Source organism: Cydia strobilella, chromosome 3 (genome assembly GCF_947568885.1).
Source record: "Cydia strobilella chromosome 3, ilCydStro3.1, whole genome shotgun sequence".
NCBI classification, from domain to species: Eukaryota; Metazoa; Arthropoda; class Insecta; order Lepidoptera; family Tortricidae; genus Cydia; species Cydia strobilella.
This window is the reverse complement of record NC_086043.1, coordinates 11,298,877-11,317,613: the sequence shown is the minus strand read 5'-3', so window position 1 is coordinate 11,317,613 and position 18,737 is coordinate 11,298,877. Positions and strand designations below refer to the sequence as shown.

At 36.9% G+C, this 18,737-nt stretch overlaps 1 protein-coding gene across 1 annotated transcript in view; it reads left to right on the top strand.

Annotated features, from left to right (window-relative positions):
• The first annotated feature begins 9,628 nt into the window (after positions 1 to 9,628).
• LOC134755834 (uncharacterized) overlaps positions 9,629 to 18,737 on the top strand; it is a 77,733-nt gene continuing 68,624 nt past the window's right edge. Inside the window, exon 1 of the mRNA XM_063692447.1 lies at positions 9,629 to 10,001. The gene's annotated coding sequence lies outside the window, so the exon portion shown is untranslated. The remainder of the gene's footprint in view (positions 10,002 to 18,737) is intronic.

Sequence of the window (18,737 nt, the reverse complement as noted above, 5' to 3'; positions counted from 1 at the left end):
GTTTTTCAAACTATGTCGTGTTACATACCAAATGAAAGAGCTCATTGTGAGAATTTTAAATGTATTTTTTTTATAATTCAAGAAAATAGGCAAAAAATTACCATTCCCTTCCCTTTTATCTCCGAAACTACGCGGTCTATAATTTTGAAAAAAGAAATACACAAAATATATCTTTACCTAGATCACAGAAAAACCTATTAGAAATGTGCAGTCAAGCGTGAGTCGCACTTATTTACTTAGTTTTTGATCCGACCCTTACGGGTTTTTAAAGATATTTCGCTCACGTTTCACATAAAAAATACATTGTTTAAATTGTGTAATACGGAAGCCTTAGAACGCGCGTCCGACTCGCACTTAACCGGTTTTTTATTGTATGGTACATGTAAATGGCAAGTCGAATTAAGGTCGAATTAATGTCTGCAAATTGTGGGATTTTTACAAGGAATCTTTTTTTTGGGACCCCCTCTTACATTTTATTCAAGCAATGTTAAAAATAAGTTTCCAATCTGAAAATCTGAAAGAAATAGGGGTCCACTTTTCAGAACGGCCGAATTTTGTTGACACCGGCCCCTATTTCACCACGGTGACAGGTGCGGCAATTGTCGACATCACTGTTGCTTACGTCACAGGCCTCCATGGGCTACGGTTACCGCTTACCATCGGGCGGGACGTACTCCTGTTTGCCACCATCATTGTATTATTTAAAAAACTTTATTATATCGGCAAAAACAGGTAAGTTTATCATGATGATGACGACAATTGTCACAGATTTAAAAGAATTTTCGGTAGGTAATTCTTGACAGGAAATAAGTTCTGTGTCGGAATTTCGTGACAATTGTCGTGTTTCTTGTGACAATTGTCATTAGCTTCGCAAAATAAGTACTTATTTATTGGCGATATAATGGAGTTTTTTTATTATTAAAATGTTGGTGGCAAACAAGCACACCGCCCGTCCGATGGTAAGCGGTTACCGTAGCCATGGAGGCCTGTGACGTTAGTAATAGTGATTTCGACAATTGTCGCACGTGCCACCGTGGTGAAATAGGGGCCAGGTGGATTGTACAACACCGTAGTACCTAATAATTTACACTAATTTATTTTCTGCCGACCACCGCAGTCGGGATAACTTTTATTTACTTTGTTTTGCCTAGTTTCTAGATGTGTTACCATTTGGAGCGCTAACACATTGTGGAACTTTCTATGTCGGTGCTGGCATCTCTAGACAGCGGCGCTAGAATGTAGCTTTTAATGGGTTTGGTCGGTTAAGGCAAGTAGGCAAATGTTTCGTCTTAAGGGGCCCACTGACTATCAGTTCGCCGGACGATATCGGCGTCAGTTAGAACAAAAATTTGACAGTTCCGAACAACTGACAGGCCGATATCGTCCGGCGGACTGATAGTCTGTGGGCCCCTTTAATGAGATATTGTTCAACTTTATCCATCTGTAAGATGACTACTACGAAAAAGGACGTCCTCAATACTACTGCATATTTACACCTACTTACAATAAGTAATTAAAATGGATGTTGTAAACATAGTGTTATCAATAATCGGACTTGCCGTCGAGTTCGAATTCTTGTAAAATCTCACGTCCGAATTTTCCTATGACATGAAGAAATATTGCGCATTTATCTTTCAAAGAAGCCTCGTCGCGCCCTGATGCAATTAGGAAATAATCAAAAGCAGATTTCTATTCTCTCCAGTTGACAGCCATGTTCCCTTGTTCTTGCATGGGTTCCGGTTGCTCTATTGCAGCATACACACTGTTGTTATGTTGCGCCATTTTAGTATGTTTCCTTAAAAACTGGCATTACATTTACTCTAAATAATATAATATACATATATTTGATATTATATTTTCACACCTGACACCATGTCGTGTCATACGTCAAAAGCCTAGAGCATTTATTGAATAGCTTCAATACTACTACAGTTACAGTTATACCTTCACCTTCACAGAGCTTTGTACGTCTTTTTACTATGAAGCAAAGAATATAATATGAAGGGAAGACTTTTTGCGATAACTGCGATTATATCATCATAATATTGCATTGTCATCCGATATAGGTATTTCAGTAGTTATGCAAAATTTCAGCTCAATCAGAAATCAGGACGTGGGTCAAATCCAGCTTCCAAAATTTGACCCATACTAACAAAATACTTATAGGGCAAGTTAAATACAAGCTTGTAATATGTAACTATATACGTGAATATCGAAAATACGGGACACTCAATCATTTATTGGTCCTTATCAAAATCATGCATCAATCATGCCCCGGGGTACTTATAGTACTATAAGTACACCGGGGTATTGCAGTTCATTGCTTTCCTAGCAAACATTTTTTTTACATGACGCGTGTAGTAAAGTGACTGCGCACGTGACACACACGTAGCTTTTTAGCTAAAGCAATTTCAACTTTATTGAAAACAGTTCATTAATAATTATTGTTTTGTGTGAGGTTGAAGTCGCGTGACCGCTGAATGGCTGCCCGCAAATTGCACATTACACGCGTTCACCTCTGCAACCGGCCATTAGTGCATTCCCGCTGATTACTTCATAACTAAACTGACCATAGAAAATGTTATGTACATTTTTTGCCCTAAAGCAATATTGATTTCTATGAAACGATAAGTTATTTAGAGGACAAGTTTCGTAAATTTCAGTGGGCTCCGAGTTATAGTAGATACTGGGAATGGGGATATAGTAGATTGTTAACCAAGGGATGAAAGGCACTCACTGCCGCCGAGGTATTTTGGCACTCGAACGCAGTGAGAGCGCCAATAGTCCGAGGCTGAAATGATGCCTTTCACCCGAGTTAAACACTACTTTTCATTTCGAATACAAGGAAAGTAAAATGCATGTGGCTTTTTAAAAACATGACTAAGTATACATTTTTATAGTATTTTTTGAGGGTACTTTCAATTAACAATTCAGGCAAAAGTATCGTTATTTATGGAATGGAGAGTCAAATATCGGAAGGGAAATTTGGAAATGGAAATTTTATATTCAATTTAAACTCAAATTTCAATTGATTATCGTAAAAAAATTAGTAAAATCGTACTTCGAACGTAAAATGCTCTAGTGCAGACACGTATAATTTTCTGCACCAAGTATAAATTTTTATAGTATTTCTTAAACCCGTACTTTCAGTTAACAATTTAGGCAAAAGTATCGTTATTTATGGAATGGAGAGTCAAATATCAGAATGGAAATCGTATAACAAATCCATTTAAACTCAAATTTCAATTGCTTATCGTAACAAAATAAAAAAAAACATACTTCGAATCGAATTTAAACTGTTGTGAGACATACTAACATTAAATCATTTTACGGTTTAGACTCACTTGTTTTAGTCACTTGCGCGACATGTTCGCATGTTCATGTTGTGTGTGTATGCAATACACGGTCGTCGTGAACGCTGCTCGCACTATTAGTGCTTGAGAAAGGAGACCTAGGCTCTCCGAAACATGTCGCGCGAGTGACATACTTCGAACGTAAAATGCTCTAGTGCAGACACGTATTATTTTCTGCACACCTTTTAGAACAACAATGACCCTCTTTCAGAGCATGAGAAATGAAAAACGTATTTTCTGAACAGTCAGAAGAAATAAAGAATGCCTTCGATCTAATGTACATTATTTTTATTATAGGTACCTACTAATTGTTTGACGTGCTGCTTTAGTTATCAAGTCGATGAAATAGATTGTTTTCTCTCTTTGACAGTAGGATTGCTGCTAGTACAGTGTTGCTATTAGTGCACTACATAAGCATTAAGAATTTTTGTCATAAATTCTATATCAATTCCGTGCACAACCACACGAAGTACTTACGTCCCGTTGTAAGTCTTTAAACCGATAGGTACTAGGTACCGGTTTTTAGGGTTCCGTAGTCAACTAGGAACCCTTTTAGTTTCGCCATGTCCGTCTGTCTGTCTGTCTGTCCGAGGCTTTGCTCCGTGATCATTAGTTATACAAAGCTGCAATTTGGCATGGATATATAAATCAATAAATCCGACAGTCTTACAATACAACCTTTTTTTAGGGTATCTCCCCTACACGTAAAGTGGGGGTTTTATTTATTTTTTCGCTTTAACCCTACAGTTTTGGGGTATCGTTGGATAAGTCTTTTAAAACAAATAGGGGTCGCCGATCCCCAAAATCACCCCGTAAGGGTGAAAAGGGGGTGGAAAAGGGCATAAGGGGGGAAAGGCGGTTGAAGTTTGTATGGGGGATCAGTATAAAGCAAATTGTATAAATACGACCCCAGATACGTATTTCAGGATTTTTAATAGTAAATTACCACTTTAAATTAGGAGATGGAAGATTGTCATAAGCAACTTACAAAAAGAAGTGAAATCCCACCAAAACATTTTCATGTAAAATGTTGCCAAGACGAAACCATAAGGCTCGCACTGTTAAAAAAAGGGTGATTAGGGTGAAAGGCACCAATAATCATTTCATCCCTTTGTTAACCATCTTCTATAGCTGCAGCTTAGCCTATAGTGACGGAAGGGTAACTATAGAACTCTACACTGAGCATGGCCCGACATGCTCTTAGCCGGTTTTATTTTAAATCATATAATGCTGCGCATGACTACGGGATTCCTTTCCTTTTCTCCCGTCCCCACCATCCAAGTAACAACTGGAAGGTAAATGCAGAAAATTGTACGCTTGAAACCCTGTTGTGAAAGTAAAAGCTGTGTGTACAGTAATAACCTAAGTTGTTACTTGTTCGTTGTTCGAAAATTTTACGAGACAAATTAAAAGTTACTTTGTTTTAATGAAGGTTGACAATCCATCAAAACTGAGTGTACATCGTAATGTAATGTACATTGGGCGGCATCGGCACGAGGCTAGAGAAAAATGCGAAAAGAGGCATCTAGGAGGAGATATTGATATTTATTGAGATACAATTTTACAGCTAAGGTCTAAATGTTCTGTAAAATTAAGTAATAATAAAGCTATAGGTAATTAAATTATATGATAAATATGATAATAATTAACAAGCTACCTATGTTGTGTGACAAAAACGTAAATAATATATTTCGATGCTAGTGCAGGAAGTCTGTCATTAATTCACAAGTCGATATCTTGCCACGAGCCGCAGGCGAGTGGCAAGACTCGGGACGAGTGAAGAATGACATTTCCGCAAGTGTATCGAACGACGTTTTTTAATACAGTTGCGAAGAAATAAGAAAAACAACAAGTAAGGAATTCGAAACTTTTATATTATTAATTCTGTGACACCATTGACATTGACATTATGAAGAGGTGTTTTTTTAGCTGGGAGTTATTATTATTGAACCCACTTCAATGAAAGTTTTTTTTTTAATGCATGTTCTATAAGACAAAAATTATTGTAAATATAAAACATTATACAATTATTAGCTAAATATCGTTAATTACGATTATTTGTGTATCGTACATTTATAAAAACAATATCGAATGTTGCCTTTGGAAACTTAAAGCAGAAAGAAAAAACGCCTCTTCGTTGACAGGCGTTCCGTTCCATTCAGACAACTTATTAAGAACGGTTTTTCAATATTCAATATAAAAAAAATAGACGTGTTATAATGATGAAGAGGTAAGTAATAAAATATGAAATATGTATATTTTTCGTATTCTTACATTAGCAGTAGGTTTTAATGTTGATTACGACGTTTAAAGGAAACTAATATCAACACTCATCAATAAATTTAAAAAAATTGGAAAAGTAAAAAGCACTAGTTCACGAAAACCAACTTTCCGCATGCTAAACAGCTACGTAAAGTAGCACTTTTTAAGCAACTGTATTAAAATAGCTATTTACGATACAAGTGGGGAAAAGAGGAAATTCGAAACGAGTGGCGATAAACGACCGCAGGGAGTGTTTTAAATCGACACGAGTTGCGAATTACCCATTCGCACGTGTATCGTACAATATTTTACAGTACATATGGCCCTTTAAACTTTTGACATATGCACGAAAAGTGCTCTTTTACGCACTAGTGCGAGAAAGTGGTACCATATATACTGTAAAAATCTTTGAACAATTTATGATTTTTGTCATCAAACAAGTCGCAGTCAGGTGCAAAAAAAAAATGTTTAGGGGTGTCCGGGAGCGTAAGGAGTTCTCCAAGCAGTCAGACTCTCCTCTTAATATTTGAGATGTAGCGCAATCGAAGTTATGGCTAATTATCAATATCTTTCAGGAAACCAACATTGGGTATAAGTACCTACTCGCAGCTACCTAACTATACAGAATGTCCCAACCGGAATAACTCCCGGCTGACAACAGCAGACCAGCAACCCAATTCCATTACGGCGATTATCTAAATCGGCTGATGTGGGCTGGGAAGGGTTTCATCAATATTGCATAAGCTTAGAAACATTATACGGTCTTGTCGTTATTGGCTGGCGAGTGGTGCAGGTCATGCTGATTACTTATTGATGACTGCGATCCGCGCCGCCGCTGAGCAATGATAAATTTGGACCAACTGTGTCATTGATTAAAGAAGAAATTTTATCATACCGACATTTACCGACAAACCGACCGCAAGAGACGCTCGTGTAGTTTACTGCAATCTATATTGCGGGCGGAGAATGTCTTGTTAGGGTCACGATATATAGGTACAAGACTATAAAACATATTTGGACATTATTGACGCGTCTCATTCTGTACCTGAGCACTCTGTAATGAGCCGTCAAGTGTCAGGAAAGTTACAGTGGAATTTTCTCAACGAGCTCTCGGCTGTAGGAGGGTAGGTTGTGAAAATGTTCTGGAATTTGTTTTGTTTCCTACTTCCTAGACGATCCTGCCGTTAACCGACTGCAAACAAAGTTAGCATGTACTCATGTCTATTTCTTTATATTATTTAATCGCAACAGCAGATTCCAAGTTACATGGGCGTTGGGTAATACAAATATAAATGGTAGCCGAAAAAGAAAATGAGTAAGGATGAAATTAACGTGAAAAAATCCTACATATTCTTAAGTTTCTGTGTTTAAAAACCCAACTACCGCCACCTACGGTATAATATTATTATTTTATGGTCTGGACAAGATGCACCTACTGTTTGTGGACATGTATATCATAATAATGAATAAATTTCTGATAACCTAAACCCACGTCGTGCCTCATTTATATATTGATTGCATTATAGCATAAACAAATGTATTAATAAGGTATTCATTCAGTAATCAAATTTTGGCCTTAATTCAGTATTATGTCAGTTATGTGCAATGAAAACGTATTTCCAATTTCAAGAGAGGGAAACAACTAAAATCTATGAATATACACAACACCACACCACACCACACCACACCATGGTTAATTCAAATTTATACTTTTACTTGATTAAACAGTATGTTAACAACAAATTTCTCTTGTTAATGTTTGCGAAGTGCATTTAAAAACGCAATGCTTCGGTGTAGCGAGCTGTCCTCGGCAGATGAGTTACGACAGCGTCCTCGTACAGACTTTCCATCATTATAATTATGTTGTAGATTTTTTGCAACTGTTCGTTTATCTTTATAATAAAGTTATAAATAAGAATCATGACTGGTTTCACCAGATGTCCTACTTCCCTTGAAGTCAGAGCTGTGAAAGGGCCCTTTTACAGGCACTATCTTGAAGCATCCATTTTGATTTTTGCTTTAACTGAAATTTACGTTTAATTTTTGATTCTTCTTAACTTGACAATAAATGAAAAAAAAAACACTTGTTAAAATTGATTCTAAGAATAAAGTGAACGTCTGATTTAAAACGGTAAGAATAAATTTATTGATGATAAAGTAGCGCCTACGTTATGCAGATTTTACGAGAGTACAGTTAGGGCCGGTTTATGTGTAAACACACACCTTCCGCAGACGGTCGCTTGAGTCGAGTCTCATTGACTGCATTTGAGTAAATCTCACTCGCCCGGTACGGCAAGTCGACGATATTTATTAACCTGAAATGAGAAAAATGCTGATAGCCTCGTTCACTCCCCATTTAGAAGGGGATTACTTGCTGACCAGTCGATAATGTAGGACGTTTGCGTACCTATATATGGTGCGGTAGCATTCAAGTAGATTTCGTATGAGACTGCCTAAAATTATCGTGTAGGTATACCTTTATTAATCGAATGGCATAAAAAGTCCCAATAAATCGAATATATATATATAACAGGTATGTCACAAGTTTATATGTAGGTAGCTTGCATAAACGTAGTCAATTGGAAAAAAATACTGATAATGACTATTCTACCGAGCAATATAAATACATATGCCTTATATGCCTATTGCCTACTGCACACTCATCTGACTTTTAACTGCGACCAACTTCTATTTCCAGTACCTATGTCTAAATCAGGCCTTAGCTGGCGTTTTCGTTACAATACAAATATTTCACAAGGTCATTCACCTTTAAAATAAATTGCTTACAATGATACCGAACAGCGGGCAGTGCTTTGTAGCGGCCTGAGCACCTGTCGGCGTGACAGCCTGTGCCAATGCAGTCCCATTCATGGAACTGATTTGACTGACAGCTTTAGGTTAACTGGAAGAGATCCCTCTTAGGTATAAGTTCGCCTTTAGTTCATAAAGTGGGTATGTATATGCACTTCTGCAGCCTAGTACATATGATACTACAAATATCTAAGGTTTCCAGGAGTTACAAGGCAATACATTCATTCGGCAAATCGTGACAAATATTAGTGATGTCACCGAGAAAACTTGGGATAATGTATCCGTATTGTAAATTTCTTTATTAATACCTACAAATATTGTAGGATGGAAATAACATTTGAGAAACTTTTCTAACTGTTATTAGTGCCCAGGTGATCAAGCCGAAAAATCTGCGGAATCTAGACTATTTATTATTGTTAGAATCTTTAAATAATATGTGCGTGACAATGACGAGATGAATTCCAAGCCCCGTGAGAATGACTCCTGATTTGAAAGCTAAATCTTTGCCTAATTAAACACCTAACCAGTATAAAAGACTCAAATTAACGCGTCATCATGATACGTTGGAGAAATTGAAAACAAAACTACGATGGTTTGTTACGTTAGGTACCCGTTACGTACGATTAGATTATGCTCGTAGTCTGGTAATGGCATCTACTATTATGTTTATTTTTGTTTTAGAGGTGTATTAGCACTTAGAGCGTTGAATGATTGAATTAGCAATTGATTGGTCGACACGACAAAAAGAAAAAGTGAATACAAAGTTATCTTTCGTGTTATCTTTGCGAGAGAATGGTTTGTATTGTACTATCTACTTTCACTGTTTCAGTTCGTCAACACCTCGGAGCACCTCGGCCTAAAGCCGGGACGGGAGCAATGCGGAATATTCTAGTCGTGGCATATAGTTCGATGCATGTAAATATGCAATCGATGTATCTATACCAAGAACAGCGAAGCCAACCCAATAGGTAAGTGTAACGGAATTACCTAATTCAATTAGAGTTGTTGAGTCGGCTTCGAAACGAAGGTAAGTTACGCCTCGTTAGTCGGGTGTCGGGTGAGCAAGATCGCGAGGAAAAAGTGTTGATTTACTGATATCGAAAAACATCACTACATATTGTTGCCCTGGTTGAGATATATTAGAATAGAACTTGGATTTATCCTTGAAATCCCTTTCACTTGGGGGATTTTAGTGAAAAAGAAAGATGAATAGAGAAAATGAAGTTAGTCAACCATCTCTCGTCGGGTCGGGTTAAAGTGACATAGAGAAATGCGAAACTTTCATTAAGATTGTGCGCTGCACGGTGTCAAGTGCGATTATAAGTAACTTTGTGGCAGGGCGCGCGGTGAGAGCGCGGCCCGGTTGCGACCGGTCGGCCCCTCCAGCGGCGTACGCGCACACGCCGCTCTGCGCCGCCGACGTCGCGACGCTCGCTCGCTGCGCACCCGTGTGCGCTACATACTTACCACCGCGATTCCCGGATTTTCTTCGCTAATGTGTGAAGCCTGACCGACAAGTGATTCGGAACGTTGTTGAGTGATATTCTAAAATTTACATTTGGAACAAGAAATAGGGTGAGTATTCGACACTTCCAGTAGTTGTTAAGGGAAGCAGAACGTAAACAAAACAGGTACGTGTTGCTGCGGCTCGGGAAACGGGCTAAGGTCATCGAGGCGAGTACGGCTCGGCTGTGCGGTACGGTAATGAGATTAGGGCGGGCGAGCGAGCCTGAGATCCCGCTCGAGCCCGCAGCGCCGGGCGCGCGAGGGCGACACGTCGCCCGGGTGTCGTATACGCCGTGCCTGTATCGCCCGACTCTTATAACTACACAAGCATACTTGTCCCAGCGACGTAGCCTCCATTCTCTCTTCGAATTTACTCCGGTGACTTATATCGGCGAAAAATGCCCTTAAATTAATTGTATTCATTTAGTGACATCATTTGTTATGCTGTATTAATTTGGTTTATAATAATTATCTGCATTTGTAAGTGACAGTAATCTCTATGCACTAACTTTATATTAAGGTTGTAGTAGGGTTTTTGGTTGGGCCCTGTAGGTTCCATGTAAAGAAATCGTATTTGATTGAACCCATGTACCTAAATATTTATATTTAAATATAACTTATTTGTTTTTATTCCTTTATTTATTTGTCATCTTAAGTCAGGTTTTTTAAATAATATGAATATAAAATTATTTATTATTAGAATATTTTAATTTAAATCTGCGAAGCATATTCAGCATTGTTGTAGTTGAGCATTATTTATTTTGTTGATGTTTTTTGATGTTTGCCTTACCAAGTAGGTACGTTAAAAGGAATTTTTCGTTGTACTTATAAGTAAAAATAAAATAAGGCACGTAAGAAGCAAAACAATCAATTATCTTCTTCATCATCATCATCATCATCAGCCTACTGTCGTCCACTGCTGGACATAGGCCTCTCCTATTTGCACGCCATTCTCATCTTCATTATCAATATCATTATTATATTCATTATCTTCTTATGATAAAAAAAATAATAATATTGAAAATGTGTTATGCTGATTTGCAAATAAACCGTGCCAAGGTAATAAATGCCGATGACATGTCTTTAACACAACGCAATAAATGACATCATGTTCAAGATATTCACTGTATTTAGCCAAATATTCCGCAATGTCCGTCTTCAGCACTTCTATCGTACTCGTACGCCACTGACCAGTTGTTCGACGCTCTTGCCTTTTTATTCAATTGTCTAGATGACAAGTGATGTTTAATTCTTATTGAAATCCTCGCATAATGACAGAGGTTCTCACGGTACGTTATTATTAACTAGTTGTCGATCTACTAACTGCATATATAGCAAAAACTGGTGCGATAACTACCAGTTTGGCAGACCTTTTTACAACAAAGCGTATAAATTAGTACTACTACTAACTATAATTAGTCAAAAGCATGGAAGCCCTGTTGCCATATTGTCTGTTTACAGTTTGTTTTGTACTCGTTGTATTGGTTTCCTTTTTAGACAGCGAATGAGCCGTTTTGTTTATTTTGAAATACGAGGTACTTTTGGTTTCAATTCACGTTTTTCATTAAAAATATTAAATAAAATAAAATTAAATCATTTCGACGAGCGTTTTTCGACTTAGAATACGTGTGACCCGTTATTAATTTATTTAAAATTAAATCATTTTTATTTCGACCAACTAGGATCATGATTTACATAAACTTTACACTTATGACTTACTTGATAACTTTGTTAAGTTAACAATGTAACTGCTTACAAATAACAGCTATACTCACTGTACAAGTCATAGAAGTAAACCATAAAACATAATAAAAGTAGACAAAACAAAATTTAAATACCCAGGTTCTTCCATCCATTGTTATTTTTATTCATATATTTATGTTCTTAAGCATAAAACGCGAGATTCAATCAAACGCAATCCAACTACTTAGGAGGAAGAAAAGTTTTCTCGATACACAAATTTGTTATTGTCTCGAAAATAAAATGAAGTAAAAGAAATAGGTACCTATCTAAATGCAGATATTGTTAAGTAGGTACGAAATACTGTTTTGCTTTTGAAATATAAATATAGTTTCACTGTTTTGTATTTTGTCTGCTAATGCATAAAAATCATGCCGCTGTAAAAAAAAAACAATTCATTCAAGTCGCCAGTCTGGGTTGGTCACAGACGGCGTGTTTTTTGCGAGATTGCGAGAAAACTTGTTAGCTAAAACGGGCTGTCGCAAGACAGGCTATTTGGTGTTTGCCTTTGATTCGAGCTCATTGGTCAAGCACGGATACTTGTAGGATGTTAACCCCTGGAGGATTCGCACAGACGCCGCGAGCGTCTGATGTCATGCCAATACGCCCACTTTGGCAAACCATTCAGCTATCACTTAATGGTCATTTACATTTTAGAATAATCCGTAAAAACCTTTATTGATTTATTTTTATTGATTGCACGGTGTGAATATCATTTTAAAAAACACTAACGATCGTAGCCTACTTCCCAAATACATACCGTTATTGTAAACACTGTCTAGTAAAATATACCTAGTAAATACATACTGACTAATACTGAGGTAGGTCGAAGCCGATGTAAAATTTTGGATTCGTGTTTAACGAGGAAACTTTATGTCAATCGTACCACCACATAACAACCTAATGGCCTTAATAAAATAATGACACCGTCTTTAGCCACAAATAGGTAGGGCAGGGAGGATTCGTACATCCGTACATCGGGAGGCTTCGTACAGTGGTCATATCTCGACTATCCAACATGTTGAAGCGATCATAATATTTGTTTTCATTACACGTTGGGTTCCGTACATCCTACATTTCGACCTAGGGCTGTAATTACCCAGTAAGTGAAAAATGTAGATTTTTGAATTAAGGCCTAATTTCTAAAAATACGCCATGGCTACGAAAAAAACTTTAATGCCCGTCGGTAGGCAGCACTATTTGAGAATATTTTTCAAAAAACAGAACGTACCTAAAAATATTTTCATTTGTGGCCTAGACCTGACGATCATTACAGTGAAATAAGGAACCAAAAACTTAAAATTAAGAGAAGTGCGAATATCTCGAAAACCAGGATACTTTTACTAAACCTTAAAGTCTATTTTCTGCACCAGCCTAAGGTGCCCTCTTGGTGGTTTAGAAGTTGGTCATTAATTACCAAATATCCTGTACCTATGTATGTATAATGTATAATGATTTCTATTACATGTGTATAACTTGGCATACCTTATTAGGTATTTTGACGAAAGATTTATTTTTCCACTATAATATTATTAGGAAGTAGTCTAATCTGGAGTTGATGCCCGCTCGAGGATGTTTTTATGCTTATAATTAAGTTGGCAGGCTCGTGGGCGATATTGCGCCGCGGGAGACCTGCTTATTAACTTTTTCGTTTTGAATTCGACCAAAACAGTAAACTCAGTTTTATATTAGTCTTGGCTGGATGCTCGTGTCCCCACGTCTTACACGAAAGCCATTTTAAGGAGCTTGCTCTTCCGAATGTACGGCAGCAGTGACAAATGTTAGGCACTTTGAAACTTTCCCCGCCTTTCCTATGTAAAATTTATAGACCCTTTACATCTCTGGATAATTTGATGATCTTTTTTATTATTATATACATTTTATCTCTGACACCTAGAGACTTTTACATCTCTAAACAATTTTAGTACTTCTGTTATTTGTATAGTTTTTATTAGTTTTTTTTTCTTGTGTAATTTAACATTTATATTTATGTAATTGTTTTTTGTAATTTTGGGTTAATTTTATTGTTTGTAAAAATTTACATGTAAAAGTGCCCCTGTGGCCTATTTGCTGAATACCTATAAATGTTTGATGTTTGATAGCGAAATTCAATCTCGCATTAAATGCACAATTTACCTAAAATTTTCAGATGGTAGGTTTAAGGTTCAAGCCTTCTGATCTTCGAGAAAAAGCGTTTTAAATTTAAGAAAGGCTCAAAAGGTTATCGTGAACGGGATCGGTTGTTATGCCTCTGAACTCGCTGTTTTTGGCGACACATCTCGATAACGTCTGGACCACTCGTCTCGAGGCGGGTTCTCACCGAGATATTATCTAACTTATTTCAATTTCGTCGGAGATAAATGCGGGGGAGGGCGCTGCGTGATGAGATGAACTTAGAGACGCTGCTGACATATTGCCGACTTGCGGCCTGCGACGCGCCGACTGGCCCCTCTGCTATGTAAATGCCGAGGAGGGCGCTGCGTGATGAGATGAACTTAGAGACGCTGCTGACATATTGCCGACTTGCGGCTTGTGACGCGCTGACCGGCCCCATTGCTATGTAAATGCGGGGGAGGGCGCTGCGTCTACATGCCCCGCATAAGATGAACTTATGGGGCCTGTAGACGGGCCCCATTTTTACTGCAATATGTGGCCGGCAACTATTGGTGTCTTTCTCTAACATGTGAGTAAGAGAGGGACACCAATAGTTGCCGGCCACATATTGCAGTGAAAATGTGGCCCGTATACAGTCCCCATTAGAGACGGTGCTGACATATTGCCGACTTGCGGCTTGTGACGCGCCGTCTGGCCCCGCTGCTATGTAAATGTCGAATACCGATGGAGTCATAGGTTCACTCAATATGAATAAAACGGCGAATTTGTATAGAAAATCACGTTTTACATAATTTTAACGGGTGTTTGAGATGCGGTTACGATTTCGCGCATCATACTTAAAAATAGATTTAAGCACTTTCTAAACACGAGAAAATAAATAACTAAACGCAAACGTGTAAAAACACATTAATTAGCCATGAAACCTTCTCTCTACACCCTGTATAAATAGGACGGCCGTCATCGGTTAGTGCATTGCTATGAGTAGGTACTAGGTACTAGACACGAACTACAGCGATAAAATAAGCAGAGCAATCAGTTACCTAGCGAGCGAGTTCCATGGGCTAGCTGTTACTGTATGTAGCTTGCACAAACGAGGATCGCCTAATTAGATGTAGATAGTGATTGCCTACAGAAACAAGCCAGTAGCAATAAACTTGTAGGTATTGCATGTTTCGTTTTTTATGCACCCATCGTAGAAGGTGAAATAGCTAAACGCCAACGCAATCGGCCGCCACTGGCTAATCGTAGAAAGCGCATAAGTATTCAAATAATTGGTTATTCAATATCCTAATAACGAATCTTTGTTTCGATGCTATTGCAGGTGAAAGTTCAATGGCCTACCCATTGTTATGTTAGATTGTGTGGGTAGTTTTTGCTGGTAAGTAGATAAAAAGACTGTGCTGTCGTGTCGGTACACATTTGCTAAATGTAATAGTTAAATAGACATTATTAAAATTACTCCGGCCAAATCTAAAGCTACTCAGTATCAATTATTTTGTAGGGTTCCGTAGTCAACTACAGCCCCTTTAGTTTCGCCATGTCCGTCTGTCTGTCTGTCCGAGGCTTTGCTCCGTGATCGTTAGTGCTAGAAAGCTGCAATTTGGCATGAATATATAAATCAACAAATCCGACAGTCATACAATGAAATAAAAAAATAATAGTGTAAGTACACGTAAAGTGGGCGTGTAATTTTTTTTTTTGCTTCATCCCTACAGTGTGGGGTATCTTTGGATAGGTCTTTCAAAACGAAAAGGGGTCTTCGACAAACATTTTTTGATAAAGTAAATATTTTCGGAAATAATCGCTACAAACAACAACTTTGACACATGGGTTCAAAAAATATGAAAAAGACCGTAGAAACAGAGCTTAAGAAAGACTTAAATAAAAGCAAGCAAGCAGAGCTTAAATAAAAACTATAGCGAACATGATCAGTTTAGCCGTTTTCGAGTTATCGCAAAAAGTCTCCCCTATATATATAGCAAAAAGACGTACAGCCACAGTTAAACGTTGTTAGGTACGACATTAAATTGGTTTTTGAAGTTATTTGGCATTATACATGTAAATAAAGTAAAATGTATGATATAAATAGCTTATTTTACTCATTCAATTGTTATTTAATATTTAATTTATGTAAAACAGTTTCATTGGCTGAATGAGTACTATCTAATGCCGTTGACTAGTCAAGTGGCAGTTTTAGAACGAAATAGTAAAAAAATTAAAAGTAAGAGGCAATCCCGCTGATTTTCATAAACAAATAATTTTAAAATTAGTGCAGCATAAATATTGTAATTTAATATTTTTCGTTATGACTAAATAAGTGTCCAACTGAAAGTAAGTTCTTAGGAAAAAATCATGTCCATACGTCTATTACTTTAATTAAGTACTGACTATGCAAATTTGCCTCGTCTTTTTGGATTCCTCGTATTCGATATGAAAAATAGATTGTTTAACTCGGTCGAAAGGCACCAAGCATCATTTCATCCCTTTATTAACAATCTTCTGTTGTTATACTAATAGCTCCAGTTTAGCCTATAGGCTCGATGACAGTAATTAAACATTCATATAAAGTCCCTAAAATATTATATTTATTTAATGAAACTTTAGTCGTAGAATAGGTACGAAAAACGCATTGATTTTTTTATATTTGGCGAGATTGGTAAATGTCTTATTAAAATAAAATTACTAAATACGCAAGTCCGCCATGATTCGGTGAACCATTCAGAGCGAATGACGTCACGTTAATGTAAACAAATATCCAAAGTACTGAAAGTACTGGTTCTCCTGCTATTTTATTTACGATTCACGGATTCAATTTAGTTTAAACCGAATATTAACTAATAACTTGAGTCATGAAACAAGGATTTACTAAGACAAACAGTGCTAATTTGCCTTGAATCGATGTGATGATGCTTAGAGTGTTTTTACGATCAAACGAAGTCTTTTGTTTACAATTTAGAAATGTCAAAAGTTCCTTGTAAGTACAATAAACAATATTAATAATTATATAAAAATCATACTAATTTAAGTAAGTAACTAAATCCAAATCCTGTAAAATCGCTTTTTATATGTGTATTCCAATGCAATGCAAACAGTGCTGTGTGTGCAATGCTTTGAAACCTAACCTCAAAAAACTAGTCTTATGCAACTTTTATATTAAAGTTACGCCTCAAACAAGATAGACACTGTTAGGTATACAGACTAAAAAATAAATTAAATACTCACATCGAAATGATCTTCACAAAAATAAAGATGAGTCTTAGGCAATACGGCCGTTGTCTCGCCTTGCAAGTTTAAGCTTGCGTGTTTTATTGTGTGGAACATGCACAAATAACTTATTAGGAGTTGTTATTGATTTGTTATTACAATGAGGAACCGCACAACATTTATACACTTTGGTATTCATATTTAATAATACGAAATAAACAAATTATCTAATAAGTTCCTAAGGAACGTCAAGAGCGTACGTTCTGTTTATATGACCTTGACGTCACTAGGGACGCCATGACATTTACAAGCGTTTTGGAGCGAATTTAAAATCTAAAAACTAAAATGTAGTTTTTTCCTACTAAACCTTTATTAAATGCAGAAATATGTTATTCATAGTAAATAATTTATGTTTCTAAGGGCCTGTTTCACAATGTCCAACTAAAGTATTGGATAGCTAATTAACAAATAAATTAACTGCCAGATAAAATTTCCTACAAAAAAAGCATTTTATCTAGCAGATAAAGCTTATTTGGAGATTGTAAAACGCCAACGATGACTTTATTCGTCAGATAAGTGGCAAGTAGCTTATTCAGGACTTTACTTGGACATTGTGAAACAGGCCCTTAACATTATAGGACAGATTTTCAAAATCTGTCATCATGCCTATTGTGACGGAAGGGTAACTACGGAACCCTACACTGAGTCGGTTTTTGATAATTAGTTTTCCGTTTTTAGGGTTCCGTACCTCAAAAGGCAAAAACGGAACCCGGATCACTCGTGCGTCTGTCTGTCTGTCTGTCCGTCTGTCTGTCTGTCTGTCCGTCTGTCAGAGCCTATTTTCTCCGAAACTACTGGACCAATTAAGTTGAAATTTGGTACACATATGTAAGTTTGTGACCCAAAGATGGACATGTAACGTAAACAAATTAATTTTAAACACGGGGGCCACTTTTGGGGGGTAAATGAGAAAATTAAAAAATAAAGTTTGTGAAACTATATCGTGTTACATATCAAATGAAAGAGCTTATTGTGAGAATCTCAAGTATATTTTTTTAATAATTTTAAGATAAATAGTTTAGAAGTTATTCAAGAAAATAGGCAAAAAATTGCCATTCCCAGGGGGAGAATAAAGGGTTATCTCCGAAACTACTAGGTCAAAAATTTTGAAAAAAATACACAAAATAGATCTTTACCTATAGATTACCGGAAAACCTACTAGAAATGTGCAGTCAAGCGTGAGTCGGACTTAATTACTTAGTTTTTGATCCGACCCCTACGGGTTTTTTAAAGACATTTCACATAAAAAATACATTGTTTAAATTGTGTAATGTACGGAACCCTTGGAACGCGAGTCCGACTCGCACTTGGCCGGTTTTTTTATGAAAGTACCACAATGGGTAGGTATACTCATCTAAATATTGTCAAGAAAGCACCCAAGAATGGGGTAAGCCGCTATAATTAGATTCTTGGACAATTTGTGATAATGAGAAAATTTCAAAGTCTGATAAAGTTCCTTTGCCGGATAAAGTGATAAAGTTAAGTGGAATGATAATGAAGCACAGGTACCTACTCGATTCTATTGTTGATAAACAAGCGTAAGTGGCACGCGTGAGAAAATAACATGTTTAATGCAATTGCAACTGGTTAAAATTTTGGACACAAATTAGCATTACCTTCTCAACACACTGAATACAAACAAACAAACAGTTATGTATGTTTAAAATTTCAAATTTATCAGACCAC